Raw genomic sequence first — 20,780 nt, 5'->3', positions numbered from 1 at the left:
AGACACACACAGACAGAGACACACACAGACAGAGACACACAAAGACAGAGACACACACAGACAGAGAGACACACAGAGAGACATACAGAGAAACAGAATATATATAAAAATATGGAAACCAGTGAGATTAGAAAAAGATTTGGGGCATTACAGAAAATAAATAAATCTCAACGCACCGAGGAGGAAAACAAAGAATTGATAAGTCTTTTAGAAATATTTGCATCGACTATTAACATCGGTTTCAGGGAGAAGATATAAACGAGAAAGTGGAGATAAAGAAGAGAAATAAGGAAAAGATTATATTATTGATGATGTTGGTGTGATCAACTTTGATTAAAGTTTTGTATTTTTTTCTTAAGTAAATGGAGGAGAGAGTGAAGACATTTCTGAGGATTCTTTATGTTTTGAAAATTAAGATTCAAATGTGCATGTTGGAAACTAAAAAGGTTTTCGCACTCTGTCGGAATTTTTCTCATAAATAAATGAGTTATCTCTCTATAATTCCAGCAATTTGTGTGTGTGTCTGTGTGTCTGTGTGTCTGTGTGACCGCTGTTTCTCGACAACCACTGGTCCGATATCATTGAAACTTGCCAGCTATATTGCTGGGGACCTGAGGATGTGCCTTTTCAAGGGTTGATATTAATTGGACAAGTCCTTCCCAAGTTATTTTTTTTTCCAAGCAATGACATGACACGTTGCTGCGGCCATTTATTTACCAACCAATGACATGACACGTTGCTGCGTAGGCCGGTGCGCGGCCGGCCGACGATGACGTCACGGGCCGTGTCGGTTACATGGCAGCGAATGTCATGGCAAGCAAAGACAGGGAGGTAAACTTGATTTTAATTTGGATTTTAATAATTCCAGCAATGTGTGTGTGTGTGTGTGTGTGTGTGTGTGTGTGTGTGTGTGTGTGTGTGTGTGTGTGTGTGCGTGCGTGTGTGTGTGTGTGTGTGTGTGTGCGTGTGTGTGCGTGTGTGTGTGTGTGTGTGTGTGTGTGTGTGTGTGTGTGTGTGTGTCTGTCTCTGTGACCGCTGTTTCTTGACAACCACTGGTCCGATCTCATTGAAACTTGCCAGCTATATTGCTGGGGACCTGAGTATGTGCCTTTTCAAGGTTTGATATTAATTGGAAAAGTCCTTCCCAAGTTATGGCCATTTATTTACCAACCAATGACATGACACGTTGCTGCGTAGGCATGGCTGCGTAGGCCGGTGCGCGGCCGGCCGACGATGACGTCACGGGCTGTGCTGGTTACATGGCAGCGAATGTCATGGAAAGCAAAGACAGGGAGGTAAACTTGATTTTAATTTGGATTTTAATTAACTCTGTGTGTGGAAGTGTGGTTGTCGTGAGAACGCGAGAGCGAAGGAACGGCCTGTGTGGTTGTCGTTTCTGGCTGGCGGTTTGATTTTTTTTTTTTTTTTGCACGTACGACCATGCACGTACGGGCACGTGAGAGCGAAGGAACGGTCTGTGTGGTTGTTGTTTCTGGCACGCGGTTTGAATGTTTTTATTTTGTTTTGTTTGCACGTATGGCCACGCACGTACGTGCATGCACTAGTCTATCTATAATTCCAGCAATGTGTGTGCGTGCGTGCGTGCGTGTGTCTGCGACCACTGTCTCTCGCCAACCACTGGTCTGATCTAATTAAAACTTGCCAGGTATATTGCTGGGGCCCTGTGGATGTGCCTTTTCAAGGTTTGATATTAATCGGACAAGTGCTTCCCAAATTATGGCGATTTATTTACCAACCAATGAAAGAACATGTTGCTGCGTAGGCGTGGCTGTGTGGGCTGGTGGGTGGCCGGCCGATGATAATGTCACGTGCCGTGCCGGTTACGATGGGGATCAGTACCTTAGTTAACGTGGCGTGGGAGTGGCAATGGTTGATGGCAGTGAATGTCATGGCAAGCAAAGACGGGGAGATAAACTTGATTTTAATTTTGATTTTAATTAACTCTGTGTGTAAAAGTATCACAGCAGTTGTTACTTCAATGCAAGCGATAATTCGTGGAATGCATGTGAAAATTCCGCACGGGCACGCACCACTTCCGCATAGTGATGACAGTGTATTCTAATAATTCCTCGATTTCTTCTGCGCATTTATAGATAAACACAATGCCCCAATCCAGTCGTCGTTTACGAGAGCGAAGGAATGGCCTGTGTGTTTGTTTGAAACTTTTTGGGTTTTTTTAGGGGGGGTTGCACGTACAGGCACGCATGTACGGGTATGCGAGAGTGAAGGAACGGCCTGTGTGGTTGTTTCTGGCTCACGGTTTGAAAGTTTTTTTTGGGGGGGGGGGGTTGCACATACTAGTTGTCTAAAATGTAAAAGGAAAACCAAGAGTAAAAATATCTCATATGTTAAAAGTAAAAATATCTCGTATATTAAAAGTAAAAATAACAGAGTTATACAAAAAGGTACATGTTTGGTGTGTGGCTCAAAAAAGAGTCAATTCCCAAAACACAAACGTGGGGGAGATATACAAAAGTTTTTATCAGGAAGTAAATTTACAACTACTGGAGTACGGAGGGGAATTGCATCTACCAGGATATTCTTTCTGTGGTCCAGGAACAAATTTGAGTAAAGGATTAGATGAGGCTGACAATCTGAAACCGTGGAGCAAACCTATCAATAGGGTTGATGAAGTGTGCATGAGGCATGATATTTGTTATGGAAATATCACAACGTTAGAAGAAAAACATGAAGCCGATGGAGAAATGTATAATTTGTCTCTGATACAAAATCCAACCTTGAGAGAAAAAGTTGATAGGTTCATCGTGAAGAAGATGATCAGTGCTAAATTGAAACTTGGGCTTGGAAATTCAAAAAACTTATAGGCTCTAATGATGTCATTAAGATTGAAGAGCAATTAGCTGATGAATTACATAAGCCACATCCACACAAGCCCCACTCACAAAATCCACACCCACACAAGCCCCACCCACCCACACAAGCCCCACCCACACAAGCTCCACCCACTCAAAGCCAATCCACATAATCCACATTCATCATATCTACATAATTAGTGATTAGTTCATTAGTTCCCCACACACAACACGTTTATTTAATTTAAAAAATTTGCTCCACCCACACAAACCACATCCACATAAGCTCCACCCACACAAGCTCCACCCACCCACACAAGCCCCACCCATCCACACAAGCCCCACCCATCCACACAAGCCCCACCCACCCACACAAGCCCCACCCACACAAGCCCCACCCCACACAAGCTCCACACACATAAATGTCATGGGTCAGATGTCCAATCAAAGCGGGACGTCTTGATACCCGGTCATCACTGCCAGCATTTATAAAGTATGCCTGGTGTTGGCTTAATGGTTAGGGTGGTGGGCTTGGGATGCTAGGATCCTGAGTTCAAATCCCATTCAGGTGGGGTTGACTCTGCCTGTCATCCTTCCGAGGTCGGCGAAATGAGTGCCAGCTTGTCCTGTGTCGGAGTGGCGACCCATCCAGGATTGTGTCCAATAGCCAAGGAGATTGCAAAGGCAGCACCAATGCTCTGCACAGAGTATGGCCCCTATGGATGGATGGATGGAAGGTTCCACTCTTGACTGGTGACGGCGATTGCGAAGTTTGTTCCGGTCAGGTGACTTTAAGGAGGTCAAGATGGCAGACTTAGTAAATTCCTTCAAAAGTCTTCTCTAGAACCCACCAGTCATAATGCTACCAAATTTGGGTTACTACATTAGGACAGGGTCCTGATGTTAAATTGTGAAGGGAAGGACTTGTCCATGCTGATAATGTGACCACAAGTGATTCAAAATGGCAGCCATTGTAAATTTTTGGCAAAATTGCAGAAATTCTTTCAAAAATCTTCTTCTCCAGACCCACCACTTGGAATGCTACCAAATTTGGGTAGCATTAGGCCAGGTCCCATATAAGCTACAGGTCTAGTGGTCCTTTTTTTTAATACATGGTCGAGGCTTGTAGAAGAGCAAGAACAGAGTGGAAGGGAACAGACTAAAAAAAAAAAATCCCACCTCTCTCTGCGTATGCACGATCAGGACAAATTCAGAGCCAGAGTACTGCAAAACTACAGGTTCGCTTTCCAATTCGTGTTCTGATTCATGTTCGAAATATAACATTCAAATGAAATTAAGTTGTTCCTCGATCATAAACTGACGTTTGTAGACAGACAGTTTGACAGTCAGCCAGACAGAAAAACAAAGTGAACCAATGACTTAAAGTTGCTTTTCACTTCACGCACATGGGGTAAAAGGAAGTTGTAGAATACAGAGAGGCCAGCAACCTGAACAGTGATGTCGGAGGAGTAACAGGCCTAAGCACTCATCTTCATCATGAGAGCCTTGCATTTCATTGCATCAAGAAAGGCAAGTTGTGAGGCAAGGGTGCCATCCCAAAGGAGAGAGGAGTTCTCCATCTAGCTGCGAATGAAGGCCTTGCAGGTTGTCAAAAGTTCAGACTGGCCAAGGAGAGACCTTGTGCCATGAAGGATGCCCAGTCTTTGGCTGGCTTTGGAGGCCATCTTGGAAATATGGCCTGCCTTAGAAAGATCATAGCTGCGATGGTGAGGCCCAAAAGTTTGAGTGACTTAACCTCTCCAAGTGGTTTTTTTATGAAGTAGATAGGAAGTTTTGCCAGACTGTCCTTTTGGAGAGACTGAATAAGAACGTGGGATTTGTCAGGATCGAAAGACATATTCCAAGTGCTGGACCAGCTCCTGATTCTGTCAATGTCTGCAGAGAAGGAAGAGGTTACTGCCTACCTGTCTGAAGGATGAGAAATGTTATGGCAGAGGGTGGAATTATCAGCAGAGATAAGCAGGGCTTTCCAGGAAATCAGAAAGATCATTGATGAAGATGAGAAACAAGACTGGGCTCAAGACACTGCCTTGGGGAACTTCAGCCTTGCCAGTAAGGGGAGAAACAAGGATCCCATTAAGAGCAACAAGTTGACTGCAGGGGTGGAGGAAGTCAGTGAGCCATGAGAGAAGGTGGCCTTGGATGCCAGAAGCAGAGAATTTGGTGATCAAGGTGGGGTGCCAAACCAGCAAATGCTCGAGATATGTTCAGACAGATGGCCCTGATCTCATGTCTGAGATTGAGCGCTTTCATGCATTGTTGGGAGAGTAGAAGCAGCATGTCCAAGTTGGAATGACCAAGTCTGAAATCGAACTGATGATCTGAGATCAGACCCTTGGAGAAAAGAAAGGATTTGATGTCAACTGCAATGATAGATTATATGACCTTGCATATAATTGGAAGTAAGCTAATAGGTCTGTCATTAAGAGGATCTGTTTTACTCCATGTGTGTGTATTGCAATAACATTGGGTAACTTCCAGGGAGATGGATATACTGATCCAGAGAGAATGATCGAGTGAACAGAGCAGAAAGAGGATGAGTAAGAGCAGCAGAGCAGGTTTTTTTGGAAATGTACACTGATGCCATCTGGACCTGTCACAGAACCAGAGGCAAGCTTTTCAAGAAACCTCTCCACCTTCTCAAGTGGGAAAGACAGGATCCAGGAGCAGATAGGTATGAGAGGAAAGGGTAGGTGTAAGGAGTGAAGGTTTGGTACGTAAAATGGGGAAGCAAACACAGAATTGAGGCAGTCGGCCTTCTCATGAGCAGTCAGCTGTGGCATGATGCACAGGTTTATGAGTCATCCAGAGATAGAGGTGTGGAATGGGAAGCAGGCTGGGAGAAATGTGTTTGTAAGTTAGGCTTCCTTTTGTTGAAGCTTTATGGACTCGCAAGATAGCTTAGAGGTGTGTGCATAAACTTTTGAGCCGTCTCGTCTGGGTTTGGATCCTGAACCAGCTTATAAACTGCAGCTCTGATGTTTCACATGCAGGGCAAGGCGTCAATGTGTGTGCCGTCCATCGGAAAGATGTTCAGCTGGAGGACCCGTCTGCAACCATTGATTGTTCATGGATGTTAAATATCCCACGGTGATGTCTTTCTTGAAGTTGAAGAGTATGCGTCGGCGAGTTATTGCCAACACACTGAACAAATTACAAATTAATGCCTGGATCACCTTCAGTCAATGTTCAGACACAATCAGCCAGTTGGTGAAAGACTTGGATTAAAAGCATTCCTCAGCCGATCCTTCATGAACCTGGGAATCATCGGGGCTGTAAGTTTTACTCTATCAGTAGTCGTAGTAGTTGGTGTTTTTTTGGTGATGCCTCATAGAGCCGCTGATGCAACTTCAGATCAGGAAGGGTTATATTTTATAAAATCTATCTGACAAATGCATATTCAACCAGAGTATAACCTGGTGTTGGCTTAGCGCTTAGGGTGGTGGCTTAGGATCTTAGGGTCCTGAGTTCGAGCCCCGTTTTCCACTGAATTAACACCAGGGGGTTGATTCAGCCAGTCATCCTTCCGAGGTCAGTGAAATGAGCACCAGTGTACTGGTAATTGGGGCACTGTATCAGTGGCATAGCCGTGCCCTTAACCAATGATGCAACCACCAGCCAAAAAAAAAGGCTGCACACGATGGGAACCAGAGTACAAACGTGGATTCAGTCTGCTGATTGTTACATCATGGCTGATCAAGTGACACCCATTCAGCAGAAAATGCATTACCCTAAAGGTGCACTCTTACCAAAGATGCCATAAGATATATTTATCATACACAGTGCAGGTGACCAAATTCAGACAAGTTACCCTTCCACATAGACACCAAGTGAGTGCACAACGTAAAAACCCATTATGTTCGAACTGTGATGCTTCTTCTTTATTCAAATGCAGTACTCACCTGTGGGGTAGCACCATTGGCTGAGAACATGGCTGTGCCACTCTGTGCCACTGATGCAATGCCCTCTGCTGGTTAGGGCTGGAATTTGGAGGATGGTGCTATGGTGCCTGACACGATGTGATCTTTAAATTCCACCAATTAATGCCAGCAGACTCCTCCGTTTCACGTCTATCTGAAGGACACACAATGATGAACACCCTGCCTGTGAAACAGTTTAAAGCTGGGTCGAGATTCGAACCCAGTCTAGACAGCTTAGAGGCAAGCATGCATACCTCCAGCCCATCCTACCAGCCCTTATTGTGAATGCAAACAAAACAACAGCGTTTTGCACTCCCTGGCTCTGATTCTGTTCTAAAAGAGACCCCAAAAAACCCCGAGCCAGCTTGGAAGGCAGCTCAATATGCTGCAGTGCCAGCATTTGTCAGAAGGAAAGTGAAGTTCACTGTCCCGACCGATTGCACACATTAATGGTGCAAAACTCTTTGGACTGCAGCCAGCGTTATAGGCGTATTAGCTGAGCTCCCTCCTGCCATTAAGTATGCCCCCTGCTGGAAATCTCCGTAAATCCAATGGCCAGGGTATAATGCCTCCTACATCACCCCCTTGGGTGATAACTAAACGTGGAACTGGCAACCCCCATGCTCTGCCTCAAGAGGTGAAACGAAAGGTAAAATGAAATATGAACATTTTCTAACACCTCCTTATTAAGGGAAACTTTTCATCCATTGTGCAGTGTGTGTGTCTAACCTGGGCATGTATATATATATATATATGTGTGTGTGTGTATATATATATATATATATATATATATATATATATATATATATATATATATATATATATATATATATATATATATATATAAAATTGAAAAGGCAAACAAATTATGTATGTATATGTGAGAAAAAAAAAATTCAAAAATAATTCCCTTAGGACATACACACGGGAGAGGTCGGAGCAGCTCGGAAGTTTGATATGGTTTCACAAAAGTTTGAGGGAGTCATTCAGTGACAACACCGGACAGGACAACACAACATAACACCATATATATATATATATATATATATATATATATATATATATATATATATATATATATATATATATATATATATATATATATATGTATATGTATGTATATATATATATATATATATATATATATATATATATATATATATATATATATATATATATATATATATATATATATATATATGTGTGTGTTTATATATATATATATATATATATATATATATATATATATATATATATATATATATATATATATATATATATATATGTGTGTGTGTTTATATATTCATACAGGGGGCTGCAAAAGTAGGTATACAGTAATGAAAACCAAAAGATGTGCACAAAACGTGTTTTATTGATTATACAAGCATATCAATAATAATATACCATTAATAAACATATCAATAATAAACATATTAATCCCTCAAATGTTCAAATTAAATGAATTCTAGTACCATTATTATAATACTGGTAATACTGGTATAATCCTAACTGTATACCTACTTTTGCAGTTCCCTGTATATATACATATGTGTGGAGTCATATGGTTGAGTGTGTGTGAAAGTTATATGTGCATCCAGTCAAGGTGTGCGTTGCATATGGTTGTGCTGAGCCCTTCCTCCTTATCTTCCCTCCATTGACAGACAAACTACCCGTCCAACTGGCGTGAGCTGAAACTGAAACCCAAGAGAACTGAAAAATAATACTTAATGAAGGTGGAACCCAAACTGAGAAGTGAGTTTACTGTCAGGTAGCAATGTGCATTTGCCAAGTTATGTCAAAATTAAATTTAATAATGTCTGTTGGAGGCTGTCTGTCAGAATGAGCATAATTTGTAAACCACTGGCTTGCGGTGAACCAAACTCTGCCCCCTTTTCTCTGTCACTTGTCTCAGTGTAATTTCCCGTCGGCACTGAGTGATGCTTCTGAAAGCAATTACGAGGTTACACGGGGATATTATGAAAAGAGCAAAGTAATTAACAAAAATCCCAAAGCCAAATTCAAACCAAAAAAAATTCATCCCCAGCCAATTGGCTGCATTTTAATGGCCCGCCTCCTGGAGTTGAGCAAACCACAGATAGCAAGGAGCACGTTGGGTCTCCCATCCTCCCTCCAAAGCCCTTCACCCTCCCCTCCCGTCAGTTCTTTTCGCTGAGCGAGGCATAGCTGATGGAAAAGGAGTGGGGACAGGTGGGAGGGCCCGAAAGGGGTCAAGAAAAGTGGGTTGGATTTGCAAAAGGGGTGTGCATTAAGGAAAACTGGTGTTGGGAGCATCTGCTGCCCATTTCCACGAGCTCTGGGAATAAACTCTGCTGGGAGGACAAGGTGTGGGGGAAGGGATAAAGGTTGAGTTAAGCCCAGCCAGGAAGACTACCAGATCTGGAAAGTTTCTCCAACTCCAGCTGAGAAATGGCTGAAGTCCAATGACCCTCGACCTCCTTCCTCTACCCCTAAGTCCCTTGTGATTTTTGCCCAGAATCACCCCCCTTTACACCTCCCAGCCCCCCAACCGTCCCAACCAGTCCACTGTGGCACCCCCTCGACCCCCCCAACTTATACCTTACCCCCATGGAATTCTGTGGGGCCTTTGCATGCCCTGCACTCAATGCGTTTCACATGCTCTGCGGTAACAGCCAATTGGGTGAATTAATAGCGAGCAGCGTCAGCTTTTCTGTGAGTCCAAGTGCAGTCACTTTTCCGGTTTAACGGTTAGTGCGTTTTTAATAAACTGACCCGTGTTATGTATGGCCCCCAGTTGAGAGCTTAAGCGTCGGCCAGACCGGAGTCTGGTCTTTCAGAGACTTTAGGAAAACAAGTTGCGCATTTACAAATAGCCGTTCCCAGCAACGTTTTCCCCTTGCAATTAAGAAATATTCCGAAACCGTGCATCAAACTGTAATCTCAGCAACTTTTTCCCGTACTGTAATCCCGTACAATTTCTCACGGATGGCGGTGTCGCTTCGCCCTCCTGTGCAGTCCGTGGGTTTCCGAAGTCAAGTGCACATATACGTACGGGTGTGCTGCTGGTGCAGAAAAAGCATCAACAAGGGAACAAAAGGTGAGCATACTACAATATAGTATTGGAAGCATCCCAGCCCCTTCCCCGACAATAAGAAGTCAAGGTGAGCGTTGATGCCTGATGTCCAGGATGATGTGGCAATGTCCGGCAGTCATAGATATTCAAAATGTCCCATATTGCAAAACTTTCTGGAGTTTGGAGAGTTGAGTTATAGCAATGACGACTCTGTTGCTTGCATTAAAAAGTTGACTATCGGTTATAAATCCCAGCACTGTGTACTTTTTCATAAACACACCAGGCCATGAACACATCACAGGCAATAGCTACGACTACTACTACTCCTACTACTACTACTAGCCATGATGTGGTATTTCACAAACGTTCCAGAGGAATGCTGCTTTTGTAGTGAAAGAGAAACGGTATTTCACATGGACCTACAATGTCGCCATCTTCAGCCAATTTTCTTATTGATGAAAAACTTGCTTTTGCGCTTCTGGCTTCACTTCTCACCAACGCTCTTCATCATCGGACACCCGCTGAAGAAGCAGAGCAAGTCACGAGATCTCCTTGTCAACTTTATTTTAACTTGTGCAAAGATGGCAATACATAAAACTAGGAAGGCAAAAATTGAGAGGAATGTAGTGGAACACGGTGCTGTGAGCCTGAAAGGCTTGATGCGCTCACGCATCGGCGGCAGAACATAAGGTGGCATAATATAGTAACACTGTTCAAAATTATAAGGAAACTTGGACCACAAACGAAGCACTTTGTAATATCTCTCCACAAGGCAGTTTGCTCTTATTCATAGAAATGTGTTATTTTGGTAATTTGTTCTTTCTTCCCCTTTGGTGAATGGAGGTAAATATAAATTATCCCGTCTGTCCGCGCAGTGGGCAATAGGGTTTTGTATCTGTCTGTCCAGGCCATGATGTTTTTTACCATTTGAACTTTCGTCATCAGCTTTTCATCAAACCTTTATTATGAGAATATAGAGAAGACTAATTAATTATTGAGTCAAAATATCAAAAGGCAATGTCACAGTATATATCCATTCCATCCATTGGAACCATATTCTGTGCGGAGCGTCGGTGCTGCCGAAGCAGTTTCCTTGGTTATTGGGCACAATCCTGGACGGGTCGCCACTCCGACGTCGGACAGTATATAGAAATAGTCATTATTAGCCCATCCACCGCTACCCAGTGCAAGACAGCCGGATTTTGTTATCACTTCTATGTTTCTTTATTTTGTCTGCTTGCATTTTGGATGCTTTCTTGTTTGCCATTTCAGTTTTTGTCACTACATTATAGACAAACTTTGATTATAAGATTATGGAGAACACTGATTCATAAATTTTACTTTTTTTTGCAGCTGTGGTGGTTTGAGTACAAAGCAGACGTGGATGGGCTTTACATTTTGGGATTATTGGTAATTGTTATTTAAATTATTTGCTTATTATACAACCATACTGCCTGGTATATAGTGGCCTGCAAAAGTATTCACCCCCAACCAATAATGTCACACCAAGCCGAATTACGAATTATGTACAAACAATTTTTCAAAATGAACTTTTTTATTGATAACTGAGGAGATCAAACAAAACACTGTTGTAGTTGAAGTTGGTTACATGTCAGGAATACCTGAAAAAAACATGTACAAATCAAAATTCACTGGTTCCAAAAGTATTCAACCCCTTAGATCAGCACTTGGTGGAAGAACCTTTTGCAGCAATGACTGCTATGAGTCTTTTGCGGTAGGTCTCTACTAGCTTTACAGAGTAAGATGGTAAAATATTTGTCCATTCTTCATGTGAACATTGCTCAAGTTCTGTCATGTTTGATGGAGATCATCGATGGACTGCATTCTTCAAGTGTCACCATAAATGTTCAAATGGGTTCAAGTCAGGACTTTGACTGGGCCACTCAAGAACATTTATTTTCTTCTTATTCAGCCACTCCAATGTAGCATTAGCTTTGTGCTTCAGATCATTATCCTGCTAAAATGTGAATCTCCTACCCAGTTTCAGATTCATGACTGACTCAAGCAGGTTTTTATCAAGGAGTCTCTTGTACTTTGCACTGTCCATTGTCCCTTCTATCTTGACAAGCTTATCAGTCCTTACTGATGAAAAGCAGCCCCATAACATGATGCTGTCACGATCATGCTCGACAGTAGGGATGGTGTTGACTGGGTGATGTGACGTGTTTGGCTTGTGCCACACGTAACGTTTTGAATTTAGACCAAAAATATCAATTTTTGGCTCATCTGACCACAAAACATTTCTTCACATGCCTGCAGTATTATTAGGATGCTTTTTCACAAACTCCATGTGAGCTTTTCGATGCGTCTTTTTCAGTAATGGCTTTTTTCTTGCCATCTGTCCATTGAGGCCAGCTTTGTGAAGGGAACGGGATATTGTAGATTGATGAACACTGACCCCCATCTCCGACATAGAACCTTGCAGATCTTTCAAAGTCATTGGATTTATAGTGACATCCCGAACCAGTTTCTTGCTTGCCCAGCTGCTGAGTTTAGATGGGTGACCTGATCTGGGTAGAGTATGGATGGTATGATGTCTTCCACTTCTTCATGATGGATTTCACTGCACTCAAAGGGATAATGAAGGACTTTGAAATCTTCTTATAACCCTCTCCTGAACAGTGCTTCTCCACCACTTTATGTCTGACTTATTTGGAAAGCTCCTTCTTGGTCTTCATGTTTGCCTTGTTGGTTGACCAAGTGAGTTGCACATTAAACATCCTTATTCAACTGAGGAGCTTATTTTTTATGTTAAACCACTGATTACATTCAGATTAAACTGATTACACTTATTTTATAACCTTTCAAGCAAATAATTTGCTCCTGAAGTGATTTTGGATTAATTTGGCAAAGGGCTTTGAATACTTGTGCAACTGAGAATCATCTGATTTTTCTCTGTTAATCTAAATTATTCACATTTTATCTGCATTTTTAAAGCTTTATCACTTTGGAGTAGTTTGAGAAGATTATACATTAAGTTTGATTTGAAATCGTCATGAAATAAGCTCAGGTGGCATCAAAATGTGAAAACTTAGGAGGTGGGGGGGGGGTGGGGTGTGGGGAGTGAATACTTTTGCAGGCTACTGTACAGAGCTTCTTTTATACTTTCATCACTTCTGTCTGTCTTGGGTCCATGTTCCAATTTTATTCAAAGTGACCTTCATATAATTATTGCAGTATGAGTGTTTTTCAGCCCTGACGCAGAGGTATTGCACTTATCGATTTGCTGCCTCGTCTGGGTTAGATTCCCTACTGGAGTAAACTGTTGGATTGGTGCTCCAGGCAGGATGTTACATTACAAAGTACTCTGTCCCTTGGATGAACATTAAGCTGGGTGTCCTGTCTGCAAGCATCATGTGGTGGACATTAAACACCCTCTGGTGTCTTTTCACGAGGAGTCGACTTATCACCGGCACCTTGAACAAGTTATATTCAGACAGCGTGGAACGATTAAAAAAAAACTGAAAGTGGGGTGGGATGCTAAACTTCAGGTTAAGTGAAGTGAAGTCACTGAATGGGCATCCTCCATCATGCAAAATCCTTCCTTGGCACACCTGAGCTCCTAACCACATATAAAGCTTTCACCCACAGCATGAAAGAGTACTGCTCTCCCCTTTGGGCTGGTGCTGCTGTCTCACACCCATCTCGGCTTCATACTGTGGAAATCAAGGCTTTTTGGATCATTGGTAGCTTCCGCGATGAGGCTGTCTTTGGGTCTCTCACTCTCTCACCGCAGGCTGGTCAGTGGTGTTTCTGTCTTCGACCATCTCCTCTTCGGCCTTGCTCCCCCCCCCAACTGCTCTGTCCCCCCTATATTTCAGCAGGGTGCTCAATTTCAGCCAGCAGCCCCATTCTGGTGAAACAGTCAAAATCAAGAATTACTGCTCACTTTCACTCTTTCATTCCTCGGTTTTCCTCATCTGGAACAAACTCCCACACTCTCTTCAATCCCACTCTTCCCTCCAGGTCTTCAAAACAGCAGTTCACCACCATCTCATGTCTTCCCCCATCCAAAATCTTGATTTTTTCCAACCCCATTAATCCACCCCAAACCCACCTCCTTCAAATTCCCTGTTTTCTTTCCTGAAAGTCCCTGTAGTGTCCATCTTGTATACCCCATGTTCCCTGCCATATCCCTCTCCCTTCCACAGATCTTCTAATGTCTCTGTTCACCACTGTTTTGTGCTTCCCTCTCCCACCCCTCTTGTCTCCTGCTCCCCTTGTCACGTGTTCTGTGTATTAGCTCTTGTATGAGGTTAGACAATGTGTAAAAAAAATGCAATACAGTGGGGAAGCCTCAGCTTAGCTCTAAAAAAAACACCCAAAATATATCACCAAAATCACACTGCCAGGTTATTTTACTTTCCAAAGATTTCTCTTAATTTTGTGCAAATAGTCAAAGATTTTGTTAATACACAGATTTTTCAATCCTTCATGCAATTCCGCTAATGACACTGAAGTCTGTGTTCAACTCATGCAGGATATCACTCTTAATGTCATCACTCTTTCGGGGTCATCACTCTTTCGGGTTGGTTCCCCTGCCTCAAACCTTACTCAGCTTGACTAAGGAGAAACCAAGGCCTTCAAGATTATTGTAATCTCCTGAGATGAAGCTGAATCGATGGGCCTATCACTTTCCCATCGCAGAGAGGTTTGGTGGGCTGTCTCCGTCTTCTAAGGCCTCCTCTCTGGTCTTGCACCATCTGCTCTTTCGGTGGTTTGTCACCTCCCAGGTTCCTGAAGGGCGCACACGGTTCACCAACAACCCCCTTCTGGTGAAACTCTGAGGATCAAGGATCACTGCTCACCTCCATTCATTCGTTCCTCTTTTTTTTCCCTGCTTGTGGAACCAACTTCCATATTCTCTTCAATCTCATTCTTCCCTTCAGGTCTTCAAGATGGCTGTTCACCACCATTTAAGATCATCCCCAATCCAAAACTATGATCCTTTCTTCCCTTGTTAACTATTGCTCGCCCCCCCACCACCATCCCACTCCCACCCCACCCCTCTCCCACCCCCCCCAACCTCACCACAATTCCTCCTCCTTCCAAATTCCAGTTTTCCCTCCTGAGACTTTCCTTCTGTATCCATCTTGTCCACCCCATCCATTCTCTGCTGCCCTCCATCTCCACACCCATTGTTTGTCCAAGTGTGCCTCTATCTTGGCCTTCAACTCTGCTGTTGGTTCCCCCCCCCCATCTCAATTCTTCCTTTTGTCCTGTTGTGTTCTGATTTGTTATCTCCTGGATAGCAGCATCAGATACCCACCTGAGAATCCTGGATATATACTGTACAAGAGAAGACTAGGAAACTGATCAAGTCAAATACTGTTGGAAATGTAAACCCTTTGTCTCACCACAGAACAGTGGCCGAGCTTTGTTGCTGTTCAGAAATGGACCCTGGGAAAGTGCCAGAACTCTTGCACTCACTCATACTACAGAGAGCAGCGCCATCTCGGAGTACGGAGAACCTTGTGCACTCAGAGCACACACTCTGGAGCCAATGAGCAGCAGGAACCTGAATGGAAAACAAGAGTTTACACCTCTATGCCAGGTCATTCCTCCCAGCTCTCACTCTTGGCTGGAACGGTATATCTGAGGACATTGTCTGAAGAAGTAGAATGGAAGTCATTTTGTGGGATGGCTCATCGACATTTTATGCAGTGCCAATGATGATAGTATTTATTACAAAAACTGTACTCAGTTTTTTGTTTTTTTTGTATACCTTGTATGATCTAACACACAATGCACAGCAATGGGGAAAGGGGGGCATGAGACAAGAGGGGTGGGAGAGGGAAGGATAAAACAGTGGGAAACAGAGACATTAGGAGGTCTGTGGAAGGGAGAGAGATGGGGCGGGGAACATGGGGAATACAAGATGGACACTCTCAAGGACTTTCGGGAAGGAAAGTAGGTAAATTGAAGGAGGTGGGTTTAGGGTGGATTAACGGGGGGAAAAGATCGAGGTTTTGGATGGGGGACGATAAGAGGTGGTGGTGAACAGCTGTTTTGAAGGCCTGGAGGGAAGAATTGGATTGAAGAGAGTGTGGGAGTTTATTCCAAAGGTGGGGAAAAAGAGGAATGAAAGAGTGAAGGTGAGCAGTCAGTATATCACGTACCTCCGCCAGGCTGAACAGTTTCTGTGATATATCCCACTGATAGGCCGGATCTACATTTGGACTACAACCAAAATCTAATCGACTTGTTCTTGTCACGTACCCAACTCAACCACAAAGTTTTGTGATAATTTGTCCACAACTTCTTGAAACATCATGCTATATTAGTGGGGCAACTGAGCATAACAATTGTGCATTTTGTGAGGAAAACACCAAATTTGGGGGGGGGGGTTGCCTTTACAGAGCTGTCAGTTCCCTATACACCACCCAAATAAAGGTATGCATCAGAGAAATGTGTTGCATGCTTGTAACAAGATCTCCTGTCTGGCTGGTACTCTGCTTGTTCATCAAAATGTGGCAATATTGGAAGGTGAGAAGGTGATGAATACTTTTGCAGGCCACTGTATATACATGTGTATATACGTACTCCATCGGTAATAAGTTTTAGAACACCCCCCCCCCACCCCATTTTTCCAGTTTTTACTGAAATTGAAGCAGTTTCATGTTTCAATGTACTCTGAAATTAAAGCAGAGAACAAAAAAACAATTGCAGATAAAAAAGAAATCACGGAATCGTTTTGTTGAACAAAATTTAATCTAACTTCTTGACACGTCAAAATAGCCCCCTTTTGCAAGTACAACAGCTGAACATACTTGTGGCATTCTTTCCACAATGGAAATCAAATATTGTTCGGAAAGTTCTTCCCAACACTGTTGTAGAAGTTCCCACAAATGTGTTGCACTTGTAGGTTGCTTTGCTTTCACCCTTCTGTCCAGTTCATCCCAAACCAGCTCGATGGGGTTAAAGTCTGGAGACTGTGCTGGCCATTCCATGATTTGAAGCCTACCGTCTTGTTCTTTTCTTCTCAGGTAGTTCGGGCATCGCCTGAAGGTATGTTTTGGGTCATTATCTTGCTGTAGGATGAACCCCTGACCGACTAGGCATAGACCAGAGGGTATTGCATGGCACTGCAAAATGCTGTGGTAGTCCTTTTGGTTTAGGGTACCAGTCTCTCTGTGCAAGTCGCCGACTCTAGATCCAGCAAAAGAGCCCCAGATCATCAAGCTTCCTCCCCCATGTTTGACAGTTGGTGTCACACACTGAGGAACCCTCCTTTCGCCTACTCGATGGTGTACAAAAACCCTGAGTGATGAACCGAAGATTTCAAATTTTGATTCTTCGGTCCATAAGACCTTCTTCCAGTTTTCAGTAGTCCACTGGTGGTGCTTCATGGCCCAGGCAAGCCTCTTTTTCTTATTTTGCAATCTTAACAATGGCTTTCTTACTGCCACTCGACTTGTCAAACCTGCAGCTCGAAGTTTTCTCTTCACAGTTGAAACGGAGACTTCCTTACTTCGATCAGTGTTAAGCTGTGCTTGAAGCTGCTGTCCTGTGAGTCGCTGATCACGCAAGCTGTTGACTCTCAGAAACTTGTCTTCTGATTGTGTTGTGGCTTTGGGTCTGGCAGACCTCTTCCTGTCAGAGTTTCCAAGTGCCTTTTGATGGTGTAGGAGACTGTACTCACTGACACCTTGGCTTACTTTGCAATTTCTCCAACAGAAAGACCTACACGTTTAAGAGTTATAATGGTCTGTCTGTCTTTGTTTGTTAATTGTCTTTTTCTTGCCATTATGATAGCAATATACTACTTCCTGCAGTGCAATATTGTCCAAATAATGCTTCAGAGGGTGGAGCAACACAGTCTGTTCCAACACTGCTTTTATACAGATAGAGGGTTTGCAACTAATCAACAAAAGTTGTGACACCTGCAAGAATTGTTTGCATCAACTTTCAAGTCTTAATTTACTTTCATTGCTGCAAATATTATATACATACAAACATACATATATTCTTTTTTAACCTTCAAAAATCTTCTTCTCTGAAATGGCTGAACAGATCAAGGTGAAAATTTGCACACATAACTGGCTATCCATGAGGAACAAAAGGTTCACACAAATGATGTGATAGGTCACATGATTTGGCAGCCATATTGGATTTATCCTAAAACATGAAAATCTTCTCCAGAACAGCTGGAGAGATCGAGAGGAAACTTCACATAAATGTTCCCCATGGCATGCGTTCAAGGTTGTGAAGGGATAATTGATGTCACATGGTTTGGCAGCCATATTGGATTTAAGAAAAATATTAAATAATGTTCTCTGAAACTGCTTAATTAATCAACATGCAACTTCTAAATTGTGATCTAGTAGTGATGGGGAATGCATTTTTAATCTTGCCAAAACGAAGTTTTTGCAAGATATGTTAGTCAGCTTGTATGTTTTTTTTTTGTTTGTTTGTTTGTTTGTTTGTTTGTTCGTTTGTCTGTAATCACGTATAAAAAATTCTGCAGAGCACAGTTATCATTGGAAATTTTTGTAACTTCGCATATCAGAGGCCTATAGAGGTCCCTTTCAGTGCACAAAATTTTGAAGGTCAAAGGTCAAGGTCACTTTGTCGCAAATCAGGGGAGTCGACGAAACCCTTATTTTTTGAGTAATTTTGATCAGATCGTCTTCAAACTTCATGGGAATATAGTTCATGGTCTGGCGCTCAGCTGATTAATTTTTGGTGGCGATTGGCCTTGACCTTCATGGTTAGCGCCTGAGGTCAAACATATTTGACCCCAAGGTCAAATTTTCAAGTTTTAGGAACCATATCGTGTGGTACCTCAAATTGAACACCTCGATTAGTGCTTTCTGGATATGTCAAGCTTGAGACATTATGACGTCATTTGGTGGCGTAATGAGGCAAACGCATATTTTTCATGGTTACTGGAGAATGATTCTCATCGGAATCTCTCGTAGGCAGATATTCCTCAAGGAGTCGCTCCTGATGGATAGCAGCTCTGTTCACCTCAGTGTGACCTTAAAGAAGTCACACGTGGTCACCTTTTGGCAAGATACGGGTCAGCCTGCAGGTGACATTGGTTTATTTTAATTTCAACTTGATTGGACATATGGTCTGGCAGCCAGAATTATTTTTTTGATGTGGGGTTATTAATTATTTTTTTCACTTTTTTTTTTTTTGAATAAGTCTCACTTGGCTGTGCCTGGATGGGTTTGATGGTAGAGGAGTAGCAGCTGAAATGTGACTCCTATCCAGGTTCTTCCTGATGACTTCATCTTTTCCATTTGCTTGTTTTCCTCCTGATGACTCCAATGCAGTACTGCACATATTTGGTCTTCCAGTTGATATGAATTGAATTAATTTTAATCCCTTTCTGAATTCAATTGAATAGTAATTTTTAAAAAACGTCATTGGTCAGGGTCAGATGTCCGATCAAAGCGGGGTTGCATCAAAGCGAAACGTCTTGGTACCCAGTTATCACTGCTTGTAGTTATAAAGTGGCAGTTATAATTATTATCTCTTATTAATTACGTAACACACCAGTAAACAAAGACCACACAATACACCACACAATATAAGTCCTGGCAAGGGTCTGCAAGCTCCGATTGCTCTTTTTATTGTTTCATCTGTATAATGCAGTTTTACTCAGTGATTTGTTCTCATATTCGACTATTTCTTTGCAGAAATAAGTTCATGGGCCTTCCTCAACAATCAACGTTGCCTCAAATCCAGGGAGCACACAAACTTTCCGATTTTCAAAGAGGACGAATTGTTGGCCAATCCGAAGGTGGAGTCATCCAGTGTCAGATAGCTCAGAACCTTGGCATTCGGCTATTTACAGTCAATTGGATGATTGTGCAATTCACCGGCGAAGGGAAAGAATCCACAGCTTCCTGTTCTTGTCAATCTGGGCTTTAAGAAAGGTGTCTTCAAGTTGTCAAGCGGTCCATTGAGAAAAAAAAGGCAGCAGATGTTGCAGAGGAGGTTCAAGTTAGCTCAAGAACTGCCGTGTGGTACCTTCATCAACTGGGCTACGATGGAAGAGCAGCTAGAAGAAAACCTCTTCTTAGACCAGCCAACATTCAAAGGAGAAAGAAGTGGGCTGATGAGATGGCCAATAGACACTTGGAATTTTGGCAAACTGTCATTTTTTTTCAGATGAGTCCCAATTTGCTCAATTTTTCTGGTTGTGGACATGTATGGGTCTGGAGACTTCCCAGTCAAGAGTTTTCTTTGAACCGATTCCAGCCCACTGTCAAATACGGTGGTTTTTCATTGATGGTGTGGGGAGCAATCTGGAGCACTTGTCATTCAGAGCTTGCGGAGTGTGTTGGCAACATCAACTCTACGATATACATTTATATCCTTAAGGATGGACTTCTCCCCATCTTCTCCACTGGTCAGATGGTCAAAAACAACACTCTGTTCATGGAAGATGGAGCTCCATGCCACACTGCAAAAAAAACCAAAGAACGGCAGGACAGAAATGGGATTAAGCGACCTCCATGGCCAATCCCATTGAACACCTCTGGGCCGTATTGGATCGAGCTGTGCGGAAAAAGTCCAGGAAGCCAACATCACGGTAGAATTGCTAACCCGTTTGCGTGAAGCCTGGGCAGAAATCCCACAAGAGAAAATTTCAGAACTCGTTAGTTCTATGCCTGGAAGAGTAAAAACATTGAAATCTGCAAATGGCAAGTCCACAAAATACTAATGTATGTATTAAAATGGATCAAATGTACTTCAAATGTTCAATAAATAAATTCTTTTAAAATCACGATGTCTATTTACTTCTGTAATATAAATACAATCATGGGCTCACATAGTTTTCTCATTTTGGTCTTGCGCAGGCAGCTTCCTGATTAAGTTTATCTGTTGAAAATATGTAAATGAGCTTTGTTGGTATTCCATGTACGACAGGGGTGAAAATGAAATGAATATTTTCTGTCTCACTCTATTAAACAAATG

The 20,780-nt window shown here is 42.6% G+C and overlaps 1 long non-coding RNA gene across 2 annotated transcripts; it reads left to right on the top strand.

The window, feature by feature from the left end:
- The first annotated feature begins 698 nt into the window (after positions 1-698).
- On the top strand, positions 699-19,625 carry LOC147015751 (uncharacterized). 2 transcript variants are annotated; one of them, XR_015049825.1, is made up of 6 exons: positions 699-831; positions 1,198-1,295; positions 8,437-8,527; positions 9,770-9,851; positions 15,211-15,402; positions 19,496-19,623. It is a non-coding gene; the product is annotated as an uncharacterized LOC147015751 (long non-coding RNA). The 2 variants fall into 2 exon arrangements; XR_015049824.1 differs by lacking the exon at positions 15,211-15,402 and having other exon boundaries at positions 19,496-19,625.
- The last annotated feature ends 1,155 nt before the right edge of the window (positions 19,626-20,780 follow it).

This window comes from Eptatretus burgeri, chromosome 12 (genome assembly GCF_056783735.1).
Source record: "Eptatretus burgeri isolate ZD-2024b chromosome 12, Ebu_testis_v1, whole genome shotgun sequence".
In the NCBI taxonomy this organism is placed as follows: domain Eukaryota; kingdom Metazoa; phylum Chordata; class Myxini; order Myxiniformes; family Myxinidae; genus Eptatretus; species Eptatretus burgeri.
Note: the sequence above shows the minus strand (reverse complement) of the source record. Positions and strands in the feature narration are given on the sequence as shown.